The 15,981-nt window shown below is 42.0% G+C and overlaps 1 protein-coding gene across 2 annotated transcripts in view; it reads right to left on the bottom strand.

Annotated features, from left to right (window-relative positions):
- Window positions 1-15,981, bottom strand: part of LOC310960601 (zinc finger MIZ domain-containing protein 1-like) — a 122,153-nt gene that overhangs the window by 85,267 nt on the left and 20,905 nt on the right. For both annotated transcript variants that reach the window (XM_083932351.1, XM_083932352.1), the window contains exon 2: window positions 5,670-5,768. The gene's annotated coding sequence lies outside the window, so the exon portion shown is untranslated. The remainder of the gene's footprint in view (window positions 1-5,669; window positions 5,769-15,981) is intronic.

Here is a 15,981-nt window from a genome sequence, read left to right as displayed (position 1 = left end):
TTTTTCCCCAAGAGTTAAGGCTCATGTATGCTCCCTTTATGTATGAAAATAGATGTGTTCTTTTCAAACTATATAATCATCACTGCCCATATACTTCCATTTGTGTTTAAGTTGGCATAGATGTTAAGTATAACATCCACTAGAGGGCAGGTCAGAGTCAAAAGTTTCTGACACACAACAAACATGCCGACAGTGTAGGAGGATGCAATAATGTGCCTCTTGAAAAGCAGAAGTGGAGGCAGTGGGGAAGACGGTGATCGTCAGTGAGGACTTGAAATACATTAAGTTTTGTTATCTTTTAAATTTCTTTATCGTGTCTCACTTGAACCATTAGCTACACTACCCCCACGATTTCCGATGGCACTGCCTCTTTTGAAACATATCCGTAAGCTTTTTCAGAAAACTGTCAAGAATACGGACGATGTAGAGTGTGGACAGAAGGCTCTGTCCGTATCTGTCTTTGAGTATAAATGATCCTTTAGATGAAAAGATTGACACCACTCTTGTATCATATACCATCTTAACTAGTGGAGAAGAAAAACTCTCACATGAACTAGAGAGGAAGTAACAGAAAATGGTAGTACAAAAACTTGATGAACCTCGACTACAGCAACTGGGATCTTATATTTGTCCTTCTGCTGTAAATAAATGTTCAAACTGGGCCCCTTGAATGGGAGTCAGATCAGCTGATGGGCTAATTCAAGGCCCTGCAGCGCTGCCACTATCATCGTTTCATTATCTTTATGCAGACATACTACAAATAGATAATTTAGCGGGAAACTGTGAGGAGTCAAGTTGAGCTTGTTGGGTCTTGATTATATTCTACAATAAGAGTGTGCAAGACTTAATGAGTAACTGCTTTCACTGAGAGAGAGAGAAATGCAATAATATGGCAGCACCAGGCAGAAAAAAGCTTAACATGCTTGTATTTCCAGAAGCAGCATTGAGGTAGACCATTCACAAGCCAACAGCATCTCAATGCCAAGTGTCCTTAAAACAATTTACACCATGCCATTAATTAATATGTTGGCTTATGAAGCGTAGCATATTCAGGCTTTTCATCATGAGCAGGAAATTGACTAGTTATCCGTGGAAGGCATGTCGAAGGGATATCGGCTTTAATTTGGCATCAAAGGAAGCAAGCGATACTCCAAGTGTTCAATACTCTTCATTTTATTTGTCTTTGTTTGAGTAGAGCCAGGCAGAGAGCTGATACAAAAACGCACGATATGTAAAGGACGCTCAGAGATTCAACCGGGTCACAAAGCAGTGGGGAAGTTCATCGCTGAGCCAAGTGTTGCCTAATGGCTTCCTCCTGCTGCATGTCAACTTAGACCATCAGAGCAGGCTGCGGAGAACATCTGTCCTGAGTACACAGGCACTTTGTACCGCCACAGTCATCCTGTCAATCACCAACAGCTGTGATCACCTCTGAAGACGTACGCCCACGCTGGTTCGGTGTGCGCGCACAAGTATGAGTGACTGCGCTTACGTTTGTGTGTGACAACGGGAAAGAGGGGTTGACGCCACATCTATTTTTAGTCCAGTACAAGGAGTTCTGCCTCTGTGTTGTGCTGCTCTGTTCCTAAGACAGGCGGCCGGGTCATCAGCAGCGACAGAGCACGGGGAGAGCTCCAGCTCTGCTCCCTGACCCCGGACCTCCAGCTCCTACATCAGTGGGAGAGACTTACAAGATTCCTGGGCGGCAGTTAGGAGAGGCTATCTTAAAAAAAAAGGACACTTTCTTGACGGATGCCATGTTCATCCGCCTCTTTCTCTCTCCGATGACTAATGGGCTAATAATTCAGCTGTCACCCTGGCACGTTATCTCACAGTATCTCATGGGAAGGATACCAACCCGAAACATCTCTGCCATAGTCTCAGCCCTGAAAAAGATACGCCTTAGATTCCCATTGTTGCTTTTCAACTAAGGCTATTGTGAAGAGTTTCAATCAGAGAGAAATTCCACGAGTGTTAAGTACTGAGGAAACCCCAGACAGATAAGATACTAGATGGATCTCAAAGAGGTTTTGAGAAGGCAAGCTGGCTCGAGAGCTGTCTTGTCATGCTGGGTAACTCAGCCACCAGTGTACAGGAAAATCATTTTTCCATTCATCTACTACACGTTAATGATGAACCCCTGAGTTAATAGTCTGCACCATCTCTGTCACGGTGACACAGGAGCTTCAAGGGCAAAATCCTTAGATACTTGTTCACTGTTAAAACATCCATCAATATGAGTTTTCAATTCATAAAGTACTTTGTATTTACTTTTTTTTACTGTAGCCACTTTTACACAAGCTGTATGATTAATATCCTGTACATTCAGTTCTCACACAGAATATCTACAGGGATGAAATGCAGCAGAAATGCAAAGATAAATCACCTTTGGAATGGCGTACGACAATCCATGGTATGTTGTCATTATATCACAGCTAAGAGGCCTTGATTGGCCCAAAGGTCATCAAATACCGCAACATAAAGACCAACTAGTGATCTGCAGAGGTAAAATAACTGTTTTTGTCGAAGGAGTCTAGTGGCTTTGAAGAGAGTCTAGATAACGGCTTCAGGTCCACATTGGAAAGCATCTCATCACAGCATCTTTCAACCTCTTTCCAACAGCTTATCCCAACCAATGTCACATTTTGAGTGTGAAACTTCACTGCATAAGCACCTGCTTCAGGAAACATCTATGTATAGACACTACAAAAGCCCCATCACAGTTATCAGTGTAACAGCTTATCATTCAGACCTCTGGGTGTTCGGGTTGAATGTTAAACTCTCACTGCTCTGCCATGTGCTTGTTTTAATAAAGTACTTCCACTTGACTCAACACTGGTCAATGGAACAAGGGAGTTGTGATTGCAACTAGGTGTGAAGCCACTGCAAAGCATTCATTTAGCTGAGGTCTATTTTGTCAAAATGCCTCTCTGTTATTATATTCAAAAGAATTCTCTTTAGAGCAACAGTTCACTCCAACAAGTGATAATTATCCTTTTAATAGGCTTGAATGTTTATGAAACTTGGAAGTTGAGTGGATGTTCTCTTTGTTTGCCTGTGCAGAGGAGGTGGACAGACATGTGTGCAAAGGCAGGGGCTCTGAGGCCGGGCCCTCTATCCTTCCTGTTCAGTTACCAGAGGCCTCACACTTATCAGTTCCAGATCTCACAAGAACAGAGAGAAAGAGAGACCACTGACAGGAAGGGGATTTTTTTTTCCCTCCCTTTTTTTTCCTTTAGCGAGGTTAACAGAATGTCTGCACCCCTCACATTTCACAGAGGAAAGCAATTATTCATTAGGGCTTACACTGGCGCAACAGAGACAAGGACCAACCTGGCAACCTTCAGACATCAACCAAATGAAATGAAACTGGTGTGAAAACTTCTTTGCAGAAAGAACTAGTCGATTCAATGATTTTTTGATTATTTGCAACAATTTTTAATTAATTGTTTAAGTCACTTATCTAGCAACAATGACCGAGTTTTCAATGTTTCCAGTTTATTAAATGCAAACATTTGCTCTTTCTTTCTGTTTTATACCAATGTATATACTGAAGATCTTTTGGTCTCAAACTGCTTGTTAGACAAAACAAGCAATCTGAATATGTCACAATGTTTTTCTGGCAAAAAAAAGATTAATCAATGAAGACAAATAAGCATTTGTTACAGCCTTATTCACACTTCATTTCTGGAGAACACTTCTCTAGTTGAGACTGTTGTTATTTCATTTCTCTGCAGCCTCTCCATTTTCCCTCCTCAAAGGCAACCCCACATCGACAGTGAGAGGGGACAATGTATCATTGATAGTGAGAGACAGAGATCGAGAGAAAGAGAGAGACAGAGTGAGAGAGAGAACGGACTGCGAAGCACTCATGTCATGTCCCCGTTGTGTGTCGTTGCACTTGCTCTCACTCTCCCTTGTCTACCTCGCCTGACATTTCCACAATAATCACTTTGGTTTATCCCACTCAGCTGTGTAGCAAGGCAGATGTTTGTCAGGGCACCGAATTTCTCAGCATTCACACTGCTCTAATCAAGATTAAACACGCTTATCTATTCAATGTGTGTGTGTGTGTGTGTGTGTGTGTGTGTGTGTGTGTGTGTGTGTGTGTGTGTGTTTTACGGATGTCCCAATTCCTAATCCATGAAGCCATAGCTGTATTGTATAATACAATGGACGAACCAATTACATCCACATAATTCTCTCTTTTACTGGAATGTACACTGAGCCACATATTGCATAAGGATAAACTGGTGACTTGTTGGTGAAGAGCATAGCCATCCATGACCTTCAGAGTGTGTGTGTGTGTGTGTGTGTGTGTGTGTGTTTGTGTGTGTGTGTGTTTGCGTGTGTGTACACATTCATCCAACTGTATACGGACTCGGATGTTGGCAAAAAACATAAACACACGCAACATCTCAGCACTTTGTTACTCAGAGCCCACCAGGAGTTCCTAATGAAATCAACATGCTTTGCAAGGTGAGCTGATGCTGACCGGCCACACACAAACTGCTGCCATCAAATGTTTACCAAAGACACTCAAGCACAGCGGAGGACAGAACATTTCCGAGCAAACAAAGTTAAAGTCTTTACATCAACTGCAGCGACAGGGGAGGCAGATATCTGTTTCCAGTTACCAGCTTTGTTTAATGCCAGGGAAGTGACATCTCAGGTAGGCCTAATTAACAAGGTCCTTACAGAGCCTGGCAAGTAACAGGGGTTTTAAATTATTATAATTTGCGCACACTGATATAGCCAATTTGTTTCCCTCAAATTATTTAACTCTTTCAAACAAAGAACCTGCTCTCCAATTCAAAGAACATAAAGTTTACACAGTTTACAGACTTTATTTTTGTCACCCCATGCTTCTCAGGAAACAGGATTTGCTAGCGGTGGCTACTTGCAGGGCTAGTTGGTAAATTACATAAGGCCTACCTGGGAAGCTCTGGCTTACTTGTTAGCCACAATAGCTCCTCTAGCATTTTTTTACTTTCTCTCTTTTGTGCCTTTTACTCCCCCAGAGCACTCTGCTCTCAGGACAATGCATAAAATAAAGAGTTAGTGATGCTCTCTCAGCTAGCTAGTTTGCTAACAATCAGTAAGCAAGTTCATTAGCTTACGGGCTAATGTAAAAATATGTTTTTTCTCTAACAACATTTTTGTCGCACTTGAATAATAGCTGGACAGTAGTAGCATTATGAATGTATACTTTTGCACAACAGCTGCTAGCATCAACAACAAGGTCAGAAATGGCTGTAATTCAATATTCATGTTGAATAACCACCGGTAGTCAAGGCTGAAGAATCAGAAAAGAACATGTCAGTACCCTATGGTCATAACAGATAAGACCCAATCAGGAAGTGAAGACTGTCAAGTGTCCCCTTTGTAGAGTTTCTAAAACGCCAGAATAGTTTAGAAAGCCATGCGTAAACGTAGCAAAAGTTACGAAAATGTAATGGTGTGGGTGCAGCCTGAATTAATGCAACAACCTAATAATATTAGCATAAAGGCAATGAATTCACTGTAGGCACCTCAACACAAAAACAAAGCTGCGAGCCCGCCGCAAACATTCTTAGTGCCACAACAAACATTCAGTTTACTGCTACAGAAACACTAATATGAAAGCATACATTTCTGGTCTCTGCAGGTCCGCAAAGAAAAAGACTCACCTGCGTTGATTTCTATCCTTGATTCTTCACCACGAAGGACCCCCCCACCCATTCACACACCAGGAGGAGAAACACTTTAGCGCCTCACGTCTTCTGCCCCTGAGAGAAATCAGAAGAGAAAAAGAAAAAAAAACATCAATCACCGCTGCATTATCCGCCAATCTCCAAACACTGAATTATTACATTTGCATTTTCCCCCCCTAAAAATCAAGCCCACTCGATTGATTTAGCTCCTCACAGATTCCTTTGGGCTCTCAGTGGCTTCCATCTGCGCCTTGCTTAACGTGATACACTTCTTCCGTGCACGGATAAGCTCCTTCACGCTCCCGTGCCCATGAAGGACGAATCAAAAGAGCAACTGATGATCACTATGGTATCATAAACATCCACCACAGAGTAAGTTCCCTGCCATGGTACATTCACAATTCACTCTTGATTGACAGATAAGCCTATTATGAGAGGCCTTCACTATAGCTTTGCACTTAGCCTTGGCTGCCGGGGCTGGCGGGGCTTGCGCATATGCCCAGTGACATTCAGACCCTTAAAAATTACCATTAGTTATAAGTTCAAAAGATGATAACCAATATGTGAGTTAAGGAAATAATAAAATAACCCAGAAAACTTTTTTTTTTTAACATGCCACAGTTCATACTCTTGTTTCGTCTTTGTTCTCCCAATCAATAACGTGAATCATTGTGAGTAGTTGTTATACAGGCACAGTAAGCATAGGTTGACTTCTAGAGTGTGTTATAATCTCTCTAGAAATCATTAGTGCCTCTTTGGGCATCTGAGAGAGAATAAGAGAGGGGGAAAACACTTGGAAAATTTACATTTGCAATTATTCCAACACTTGAATGAGTGGCTTACTTCTGTGAGTTTGTGATTTTATTTTGAAGTTCCACAAGACTTTAGATGTAAATAAAGGAGTCAAATGAGGGAGATATTTATCAGGTCTTTATTGCAGAGTATAATGTCAGCTAAATTAAAATCCTCAATCCCTCTTGAATGAAGGGTCTAGGTTAAGGTAGTAGCATGGCTCTCAGAATGTTGAAAGAGTGCAAACAAACACACAGGTCAACTAGTTACACTCCTTTTACATCTGCAACATCAAAATCAGTGTGATCTGAAGTTTTGAACCCTGACAAACGCTCATTTTCATGGAGGCAAAGAAACATTTCACTTCACAAATGTTGAAATGTTGAACTATGACATTTCAAGGAGCTGATTGGGATAGTGGAAGGAAACAAAGAATAAACATGTTTTAAGGGTGTCTGTTCTAGCTTTGGGAATATATGACTGGAGTCTGTTAATATGGGACAAAATGCTATTTTTTCCCCCACGACTTCCATCTCTAACCCCCCGCCCCCCTAAAGTCTATTGCTATATCCCGTCTGCTTGGTGACACACAGCATGTTATAGTCATTTCTATCCCCAACCAGAGACTTTTCCTGAGCTCATGCTTTGGTTGACAGGACAAGGCTAATGCTCCAAATATAAAAACTGTCTACCCACAAGGTGTATTTTCACATTCAGCATGAGAAGGCGGTCCCTTGTGCCTTGCACTTTTTTTTTTTAATCCTCTTTTTTTTAATCGTTGGAAGATTTTTCATGCAGTATTTCTCCCCTGTTGGAAGTGCAGCTCTCTGAAAGGAGAAAGTGGAGGAGCGCTGGGGGCTCAATGGGTCGAGAGAGGGGAGGAGGAGGAGGGGTTGACGCTGGGTGCCTCCTTTTTAAAGCCAGATTCTCCCCAGATACCTCTGTGCTATTCATCAACAGCTTTTCCAGGGCTGTGAAAAATCAATGTGCTCTGCACTGCAAACAGTTCATAATGACGGGGGATGGAGGAAAAAAAGCTCAACTGCAACAGAATTGATTTGTTTAAGTACAATAACACGGCTCTGCAGCAGTGAGGAGGAGGCTCGAGCGCCCAGACAAAGACTGACTGGCAGTATGAAACCACAAGCAGTAATTGACAAACTGCTGGCAAAGTGCAAATCTGAAATACAGACGCCTGTTATCTAATTAAAGGAGTTTTTCTCTGAATTACCACCTGACAGAGTAAAATACACTTTTCTAAGTGAATGCATATGTTCTCTATGAGTGAATCCCAAGTAGAGTAAAATTCATTCATATTAATTGTACTGAAGTTTTTTTTTTCCAATGTTGATCGATAATACTTTTTTTAATTAAAAGGATAACAAAACAACAAAACTGTTCAGATATTACATTTACACTCTTTTGGCAACTTTACTTAATCAACAAAAAAGTGTTGATTAAATCTTTTCTTTCGACTAATTTCAAATATGACACACACAAAAATCCAGTCCACATCATATTGACACACACACACACTCTAATCACGCTTGCAACTCCAACATACACACACACACACACACACACACACACACACACATACACAAAGTACATCCCAAACCAATCCAAAGCACATGCGGAGAGATTTTGATGTTGCAAAAAGCAGAGTCCTCTGAATGTCTGAGAGATGACACCAGGCTAAAAAAAAAAAAAACCTTCACAAGGTGAGATCTTAAACCTCCTGATACTGCAAAAAACAGAAGCTTGAAATAAATTGTGTCAAGACAGGCCAGCACAATAAAACATTTCTCCTTGCCTCTCTAAAGCAAGCCACAGAGGTGCATTTATCATTGTTATTATTCCTTCAGAGAGGCCCTCCCAGGTTTAATTAGGTCCTCATGGAGTCAAAATCCCCGCCGTCGCTGCAGCCACCGAAGCTGGCCAGACTCATTCCACCCCAGTCAGCACCCGGCATTCACTGGCTGCATGAAGAACAGTCATTCTGTGTAAAGTGCCCATGAAACCCGCTGGTGAGTCAGACGGGTGGTGGGAGCTGGATGCTGCCCCGCTAAGCCCGGACAATGGCAGGAGAGGAACATGGGGAGAAACTCTCACCTGGCTCTGCTCTCAGCGTTGTGGGAAAAGCTCTTGAGAGCCACAGGCTGTGCGTCCACTCAGCCAGGTCTTTGGAGTGATTACTCCCAGTGGGCCACTTTTGCATTTTAACTGGTAAATACAGTAGGTTTTGAATGAACATGAAGCATGTGAACAAATGGAACAGGATTAAAGAGGGTTTTTTCAGCCAAATGGAAAAAAAGGGGACCAATGAGCGTAGGTGATTAAATAGCTCAGAAACATGCAGATCTACTTTGTATAGTAAGAATTGAAAATGCAGTGAAATGAATAATGTGAGGGTGATATTTACTTAAAACTTCAATTGACCTCCTTCTCTTGCAAAAGAATTTGACAAAACGAAATACTACATCCCTTTTAACAGGTATGCGGCAGTGATCAGCAGTTTTAAAACGCAGACAAAAACAGAGAAATGTGTGAAAAGGAACCATTTTAAATCACACCATCTACATTAATACCATCTTTTGACCTTCCATTCGCCTCCATCAACAGTGCTCCACTTCCACTCGGTATTTCATTGGCATAGGAATCACAACACCTCCTCTTGGCTGCTTCCTGTTGTTGATAAGCTCAAGACATGCAAGATCAACCAAGATACGCATCTCTGCTTTTCAAAAAGACACCCGACAAAGACACTTGAAATCAAAAGGAACAGCAAATGTAGGAATGACAAGCTTGTTGTAATGATTTTCTGCAGAGGAGCATGTTTTCATCTTAAGAAGATAAAAACAGGATTGTGTAGAAACAGGACAGTAATCATCTCCCCTCACAGCCAGTGTGTTTACATACAACGTGACCTCTGCAACTGTCATGTACTTCTTCATTTTACAGGTTTTTTTTTACTGGAATTATGGTTAAAGGTCGATAACTCATCAATGTTTCAAATTGCAACTAAAGATCACTTTCCCTAAGCATGAATGTGTTGATTATTGTTTCTGAAAAAAATCAATTTGACTGTAAATGTCAATGTAAAGCAGTTTGCAACCACATGTTTATATTGTCATTGTAAGCCTTTTTTTAAGCACTTATAAAAAGGACCTAGAGGTCTAAAACACATTCACTATTTAACAAAATGTTTGCCCTGTGTTAACCTAGACGTCTAGATGTCTTTTGACCTGCAAATTGCAAAATGAATGCTTACTGGAATTGAGTAGCATCAAAGAAAAGGCATTTTTGGGTCAACAACATAAATAGGTCAGGTAAGGTAAGTAACTAATAAACGAACACATTAATCAAAATAAAATAATGTTCTGTGTTTTGTGGCCCTGCTAATGCTAACATTTCCCATAGACAAGAGTAACCCAGTTATTAAATAAACCATGTAAACTCAGGTTTTGCAAACCATCATAAAGCCCTTTATCGAGTATTGTACTAATCTTGTAATTTACAGCTGCTAGTTTATAATAGGTCTGCATATACAGTACGTACTGTACTACACTGTACTGACACCCAAATCCAGGTTAGCAGAGGAGGGATTGCACATTTCCCAACATGCATACTGCTGGTCTCAGAGGACATCCATATGGAATGATTACATCAGACAGAGTCACATGTAGTTATGGGGCAACGCCACAACCATCAAGCGTATACACTGCAGTGAATGAGTACTGTAGTGATGATTACAGGTTTAGAGGTAATGGTTTTTAGTGTGATACATTTAGAGCGTGTGAGACACCAGCTCAGTTAGCTCCCTGTCTTCACTCTCTACTGATTAACACAAATGCTGGTGCCTTGTTAACCACTGCTGCTGTAATTATGTAGAGTCTAACACACACACACACACACACACATACACATACACATTACCTATACAACACACACAGGCAAACACACTCCAGTGTAAAAGTGTGTGGTCGTATACATGTTGTGTTCCTCCAGATCAGCATCACAGCAACTACCAATTATGTGCCTTATTCATGCAAATGCAGGTAATTTACTTCCTGCTGTGCACAACTTCCCAATGTGCTTGCCCTCGAGCATCAGTCGTTTGTATTGTGGATCGCCTATACAAGCGAAACAATTACACTAAATGATCCCAAAAAGGCTTCTCTTTCAATTGAGGATCATTTGAAAGATGATTCAAAGGTTTCCCTATCTTGGGTGTTCATGTTAGAGTTTCTAACAGTTTTGATAGCACTGCACACCAAAATGATTTCTAAGCTGAATTCTCAGCAAAATTGCTACAACAGAGTCCAACAGGACAATAAATGAGCAGTCAGACAATGTAGGTATACCTACATTGACAGGTAGTTGACGGGCAAACAATTTAACCCGAGTATCTAAATTGTGTGTGAAATGTCTTTGCTCTTTGATTTGATAGCTAACTTGTTATCAAACTGAAAGCAATGATGGCCAAAACCATGAAAGCAGAATTTCACTTTAAATACCTGTGTTCTACTATTTCAGGAGTGAACTGATGTTTATTTGAATCCTACAAGAATTGATGGCTCTCCTCCTCCCTTCTCTACAGTATATCTTGTTTCAAAAGCGAGAGCAGCTAAAGAGGGAGCCTGTGTTTTTATTCCTTTGTTTCCAGTCTTTCCCTATCAGAGCAAGAAGGTGGTAGTAACTCCCATGAGGGAGGTACAGATAGAGGTGTAGGTTGCTGGCAGAGCGCTAAAGCGAAGAAATGCTGCACCGTCTGACCACAGACATAAAAATTGATGCCCCCTACCTCCCCTACTCTGTCCTGCTTCATCTGCGAAGCAAATCTTGTGCCCTGCAGCCAGAGATTCCTCTTTGGTCACCTGGTTGTTCTCACCGTTTCACCGGCCCCCAGAGCAGAAGAGGGTTTACAAGAGGTGAAAGACTTCATAATGTAATGGAGATGAGCAAGAGAGAGAGAGAGAAATAGAGGGGAGATCTTCCAGAGCCAATTGCAGAGGGGAGGTGGGTGTAATGAGGCCTGATCTGTCACAAGAAAGAACCACGGTCCTGTATTTGCATTTTCAGCCCCTTTCTTCATCTCCCTCCCTTATCTTTTCTTCCTCTTTCTCATAATAGGGAGAAAGAAAAAGCAATGAGAGGGAAGAAAGGTGGGTAGCGGACATATACACAGAGGAATCCAGGGAGGGGAAAGAGATCACATTACTATTGGGAGGGAAAAAATGATTAAAGGCTGAGATGAACACAATCTGCTGGTTCCAGAGGAAAGAGGAAGGAATTTCCAGAGCCAATAAGCAAAGCATCACAGGGAGATCTGCCTCTCCCTGCTATTCAACCGTGACCGTAGCACATTTTCTACATCCACCCTTTTACACTAAAGCCTATGGCATGTGTGTGTTTCATGCATATATAGTCATTAGTGGGTCTAGGATATTGATTTTTAAGAACATTACTATCTCCTAATTATAGAAAATACTTCAGAAGTTACACAGAATTGTCCGTGTACCAATCCTCAGGATTGGGATTAATGCAGCTAACCAGGTAGGCTATAAGATGACTCCGTTGCAGAGGACTCTCGAGGCAAAAAGGAGAAGAGAAAGAGAAAGAAAAACAGCAACATCAATAATGAAGTGAAGGAGACGGGGGAAGAAAACAAAGCCGTTCATAACAAATGAGAAAACAGGCAGAGCGTCTCATTGCTAGAGCGCTAACGACAATCAATTAGCAATTGCTCATGATCTTGGGTGCGTCGAAGTATAAGGTGTCTTAATGAGTCCCATTTCCATTAGCTGCTCGACTCGAGAGGCATAAGGAGGAGGCTGCTCCCACCAGCTCCTCCATCTCAATGCCTAATGACTACGAGAGTGGATTACTCCATCAATTCCTCGCTTCTCTTTGTTTATCCCCTACGTAAATAATGGTCAACCATTACAATGCATTAAAGAGGGCCACTCTATGCAGAACAATGAGAGGGAGAAAGAGGAGCAAGGCATCTTCCAGTGATCTCTAGGAAATCGGCTAATACCGGCCATGTGGTGGCAGAGAGGGGGGCAGGAAGGGGGAGTGAGCATGTGATGCTCCAGTAATATGTGGCTGGGTTTTTACTGGTTGGTGTGGTTGTAGAGTAAATGTGGGAGGAGAGGGAAAGGTAAAGAAGTGCCTTATCTAATAAACACCTCATCCAGTCAATCAAGTTGCCTTAATGGGGAATTTCTGTATTATAAAATAGTAGTGGGAACAACTTTTTATTTTCAAATTGGCCCACTATTCAGCATGAGCGCTGTAACCTGGCCGGGCTTCAATGTTATCGAACGGGACAAGTGAGCACCGCCAATGTACGTCTACTGGTGTCTCAGCGCTCGATACCAACAAGAAGAAGAAGTCCGTGTAGAGAAGAGGAGGGTAGGGAGTGGTGGATGGGCCAAATTAGACTTTTGCCCAAGACACCGTGTCCCATTCATGCCCAATGTGTCACTTATTTTAACCCCACCCATGACCTTTTCCTTACCCTAACCAATCACATAGCTTTCTTTGAATTCACAATATAAAGCACATGTTCCCCGTGTTTTAACATCAACTGTAGTGGAGCGTATTATTTTACACATAGGGCAGCCATATGTGACGAGTTGGTATGAGAGTGGGATGGAATTAAGGAATCGGAACATTATTCATGTAATTTGCCTCGAACAAGACCATCAGCCTAAAACAAAAAACTGTAACAAAAAAAGCGATCGATTTTAGTCTAATGCAATCAGCATCACACAAAAGGACTTTATCTGTGTCATATGAGATAATATAATGTCCCTCTGTTGTTGCAGTGCTTTCACCCTGGATTGTACCAATCAATATTTCACCCAAGGCTCCATCACTCCCTTTCTATTTTCCTCTCTCTTTCTGGCACTCTCTGGTTTCCCTCTTGTGTCACAGCACCGGACAGGATAAAAATTAAACGCATCAGCAGAATAACACACAAGTGGAAATGATCTCGCCGCTGCAGCCACTCGGGTCATGAATTCAGCTAACTGTGCTTATCACAGGCTGCCGCTATTAGTCTTAATAGCCGCAGTGACAACCCCGCCTTGAGAGGAGATGGGCTCTGCTTCCCAGGGCTCACTATAGACAGGTGATTCTCATCTGTGGTCTCTTCATGTGTCATAGTGAAGGCAAGGCTGGCTGAAAAATGTCTGGCGGCTTATTGGAGCAAAACATCAGAACCCGGCAGGCCATTACAGACACCAGAGCCATATGTTCTTACGCACTCTGCATCAATCAAGGACAAATTAAGAATTCAATCAAGTGGTGATCACATTCAAGCTGTTCATAGCAGTTATCTTGAATTATGAGGATGTAAAAGAGCTAAATAAACACATAAGCCAAATCCATAAATACTGATATATCTTCACAGCATGATACAGTATGTAATCCTAATTCATTGCGTACCATTTTTGCAGTTAGTATCTTTTTTTTTAATACTCACAGGAACTGAAACAATATGCAAGGACAACTGATGTTAATCAGTGTAATACTATATTAGTAATGCTAATTAAAAGCTGCACAAATCAATATTTTATTCTACCAATAAAAATGACTACAGCGTATTCAATTTGAATGGAGTCCCTTATAGTGTCAAACGTGCAGAGAGTTAGCACCCAACTCTGCAGTTGTCATCAGTTATATAGGGTGTTTAACCTTCTTTCAGCTCGGCGCACTCACACTGTCCATCCGTACTGTGCCCAAACAGGTTTTACGGGTAAAGCCTAGTTCATTTGATCAGTGTAAGTGCGATCGCATCGCGCCTAGCTGCAGCCAGCTTGCCGGCCACGGACCGTTTGAGAGAGGTGGGCTTTTGTAAAGCACGTCTGCACATGTACGAGCACAAGCGTGCGCACGTGCACGAGCACAAGGCCTACAGCAGCTCTGACGTCATTTTATGTGCGCCAGTTCGGACATAGAAAAAAGAAGGACGGACCATGCGCTGACATTTAAAACAATGGCGGCGAAAGGTTCACGGTGGAGTGTTTACTGCACCTTTGGTCAGATGAAAATATTCAAAAACAGTCGACAAGACGCACAAAAACTACGAGGTCTATGGAAAGATTTGTAAACAAAGCGACGCATCGCGATGACGTCGATTAATGCGTGTGACGTGTTATGCCGTGCTGACGTATAGGCAGGAAAGAAGCATTCGCGTGAGGCCCAGGCAGTGTGAGTACAAACGGGCCTGACCCGCGGGGGGAGAGGGAGGGGGGGACAAGTACCCTCAAGCCCGGGGCACGGTGCGGACGGACAGTGTGCGTGCGCCCTTAGTGACTATCTTGTGAATCTATAGTGGAGCATTTAGCAGCTTAATAATCAGATATTTCCCTCAGGAGTTGGTTGCGACCAAAACAGAGCTAATGTATTGATTGCAACAATGACTCCGAATCACAGACATGTAAAAATAATGGAAGTAGCATCCGTGAAACCAATGCGGAAGTGCCACTCACCTTTGCTCCGAAACACAAATGCATTTCTCGGAGGCTGACAAGATGAATTTTCGTGTAACGTGAACCTGTGACCTTGTGTTAGTGTGAGAATTAAGATAAATGGTGAATAGCTGTAAATACTACAATAACAATCAGCTTCAACCTAAAATACAATCAGCAAAAACTTGCTAAATGTATATTAGGGTTTGTCCTCTAGCTTCCGCTTGAATTCAGATTTTAAACTCTATGATAAGTTGTGTCTCGCAAAATGTTCCTTGAGAGAGTTGTAGTTGACTTCTCTTCTGATGTTTTTATATACACTGGCTTGTACCTTTGACTAGAAATAACAAGATGCTTTCTCATCTTTTGTACTGATGACTCAACTGGGAAAGTTTCATGCTCATACAAGCCTTGGAAGTGCTCCAACTGCCAGTCACATAACATTATCTATAGAGAAAAATGATCAGACTTTCATCCGACGAATATAGTTTTTATTTTATTACACTTTTCTTAGTGGCACTGAGCACAGCCCTGCGGGATTTAATGCAAACACAATCACTTATTTTGCTCAATGTTAAAGCTCTTCATGACTGTAAGAGGGAATACTGCCAGGGCCAAGAAGTGCATGTGGCATATGAGTGAATATCTTACTGAGAGAAAACGATTTTTCCCTCTGAACTAAAGGTTACTTGCTGTAGCCTGTCAAGGAGCCATGCTGCGTTGCTATTGAATGTGACACACAGCCTGGTCGGGCTGAGGAGACAGGGCGGCAAAGTGAAAGTGTTGAGTAAGGTACCTCACAAAGTAACACCACATGAAAGAAGCACATACAGTCAGCTCACATAAAAGAAGTGAGCCTGCATCAACACCACTGTACAACAGAAACCCCATTGAACACTCAAAGATCCTCGCTGCCCCTTAACATGAAGCCACACAACACTGTTTGGAAAACAAATGTCAGGACGGCTTTTCAGCCAGAATGCTTTCCCACGAGCCGGAGTGATCCTCAGTCACTC

This window comes from Echiichthys vipera, assembly GCF_963691815.1.
Source record: "Echiichthys vipera genome assembly, chromosome: 18".
NCBI classification, from domain to species: domain Eukaryota; kingdom Metazoa; phylum Chordata; class Actinopteri; order Perciformes; family Trachinidae; genus Echiichthys; species Echiichthys vipera.
The sequence above is the reverse complement of the archived record's forward strand: the minus strand, read 5'-3'. Positions and strand labels throughout refer to the sequence as shown.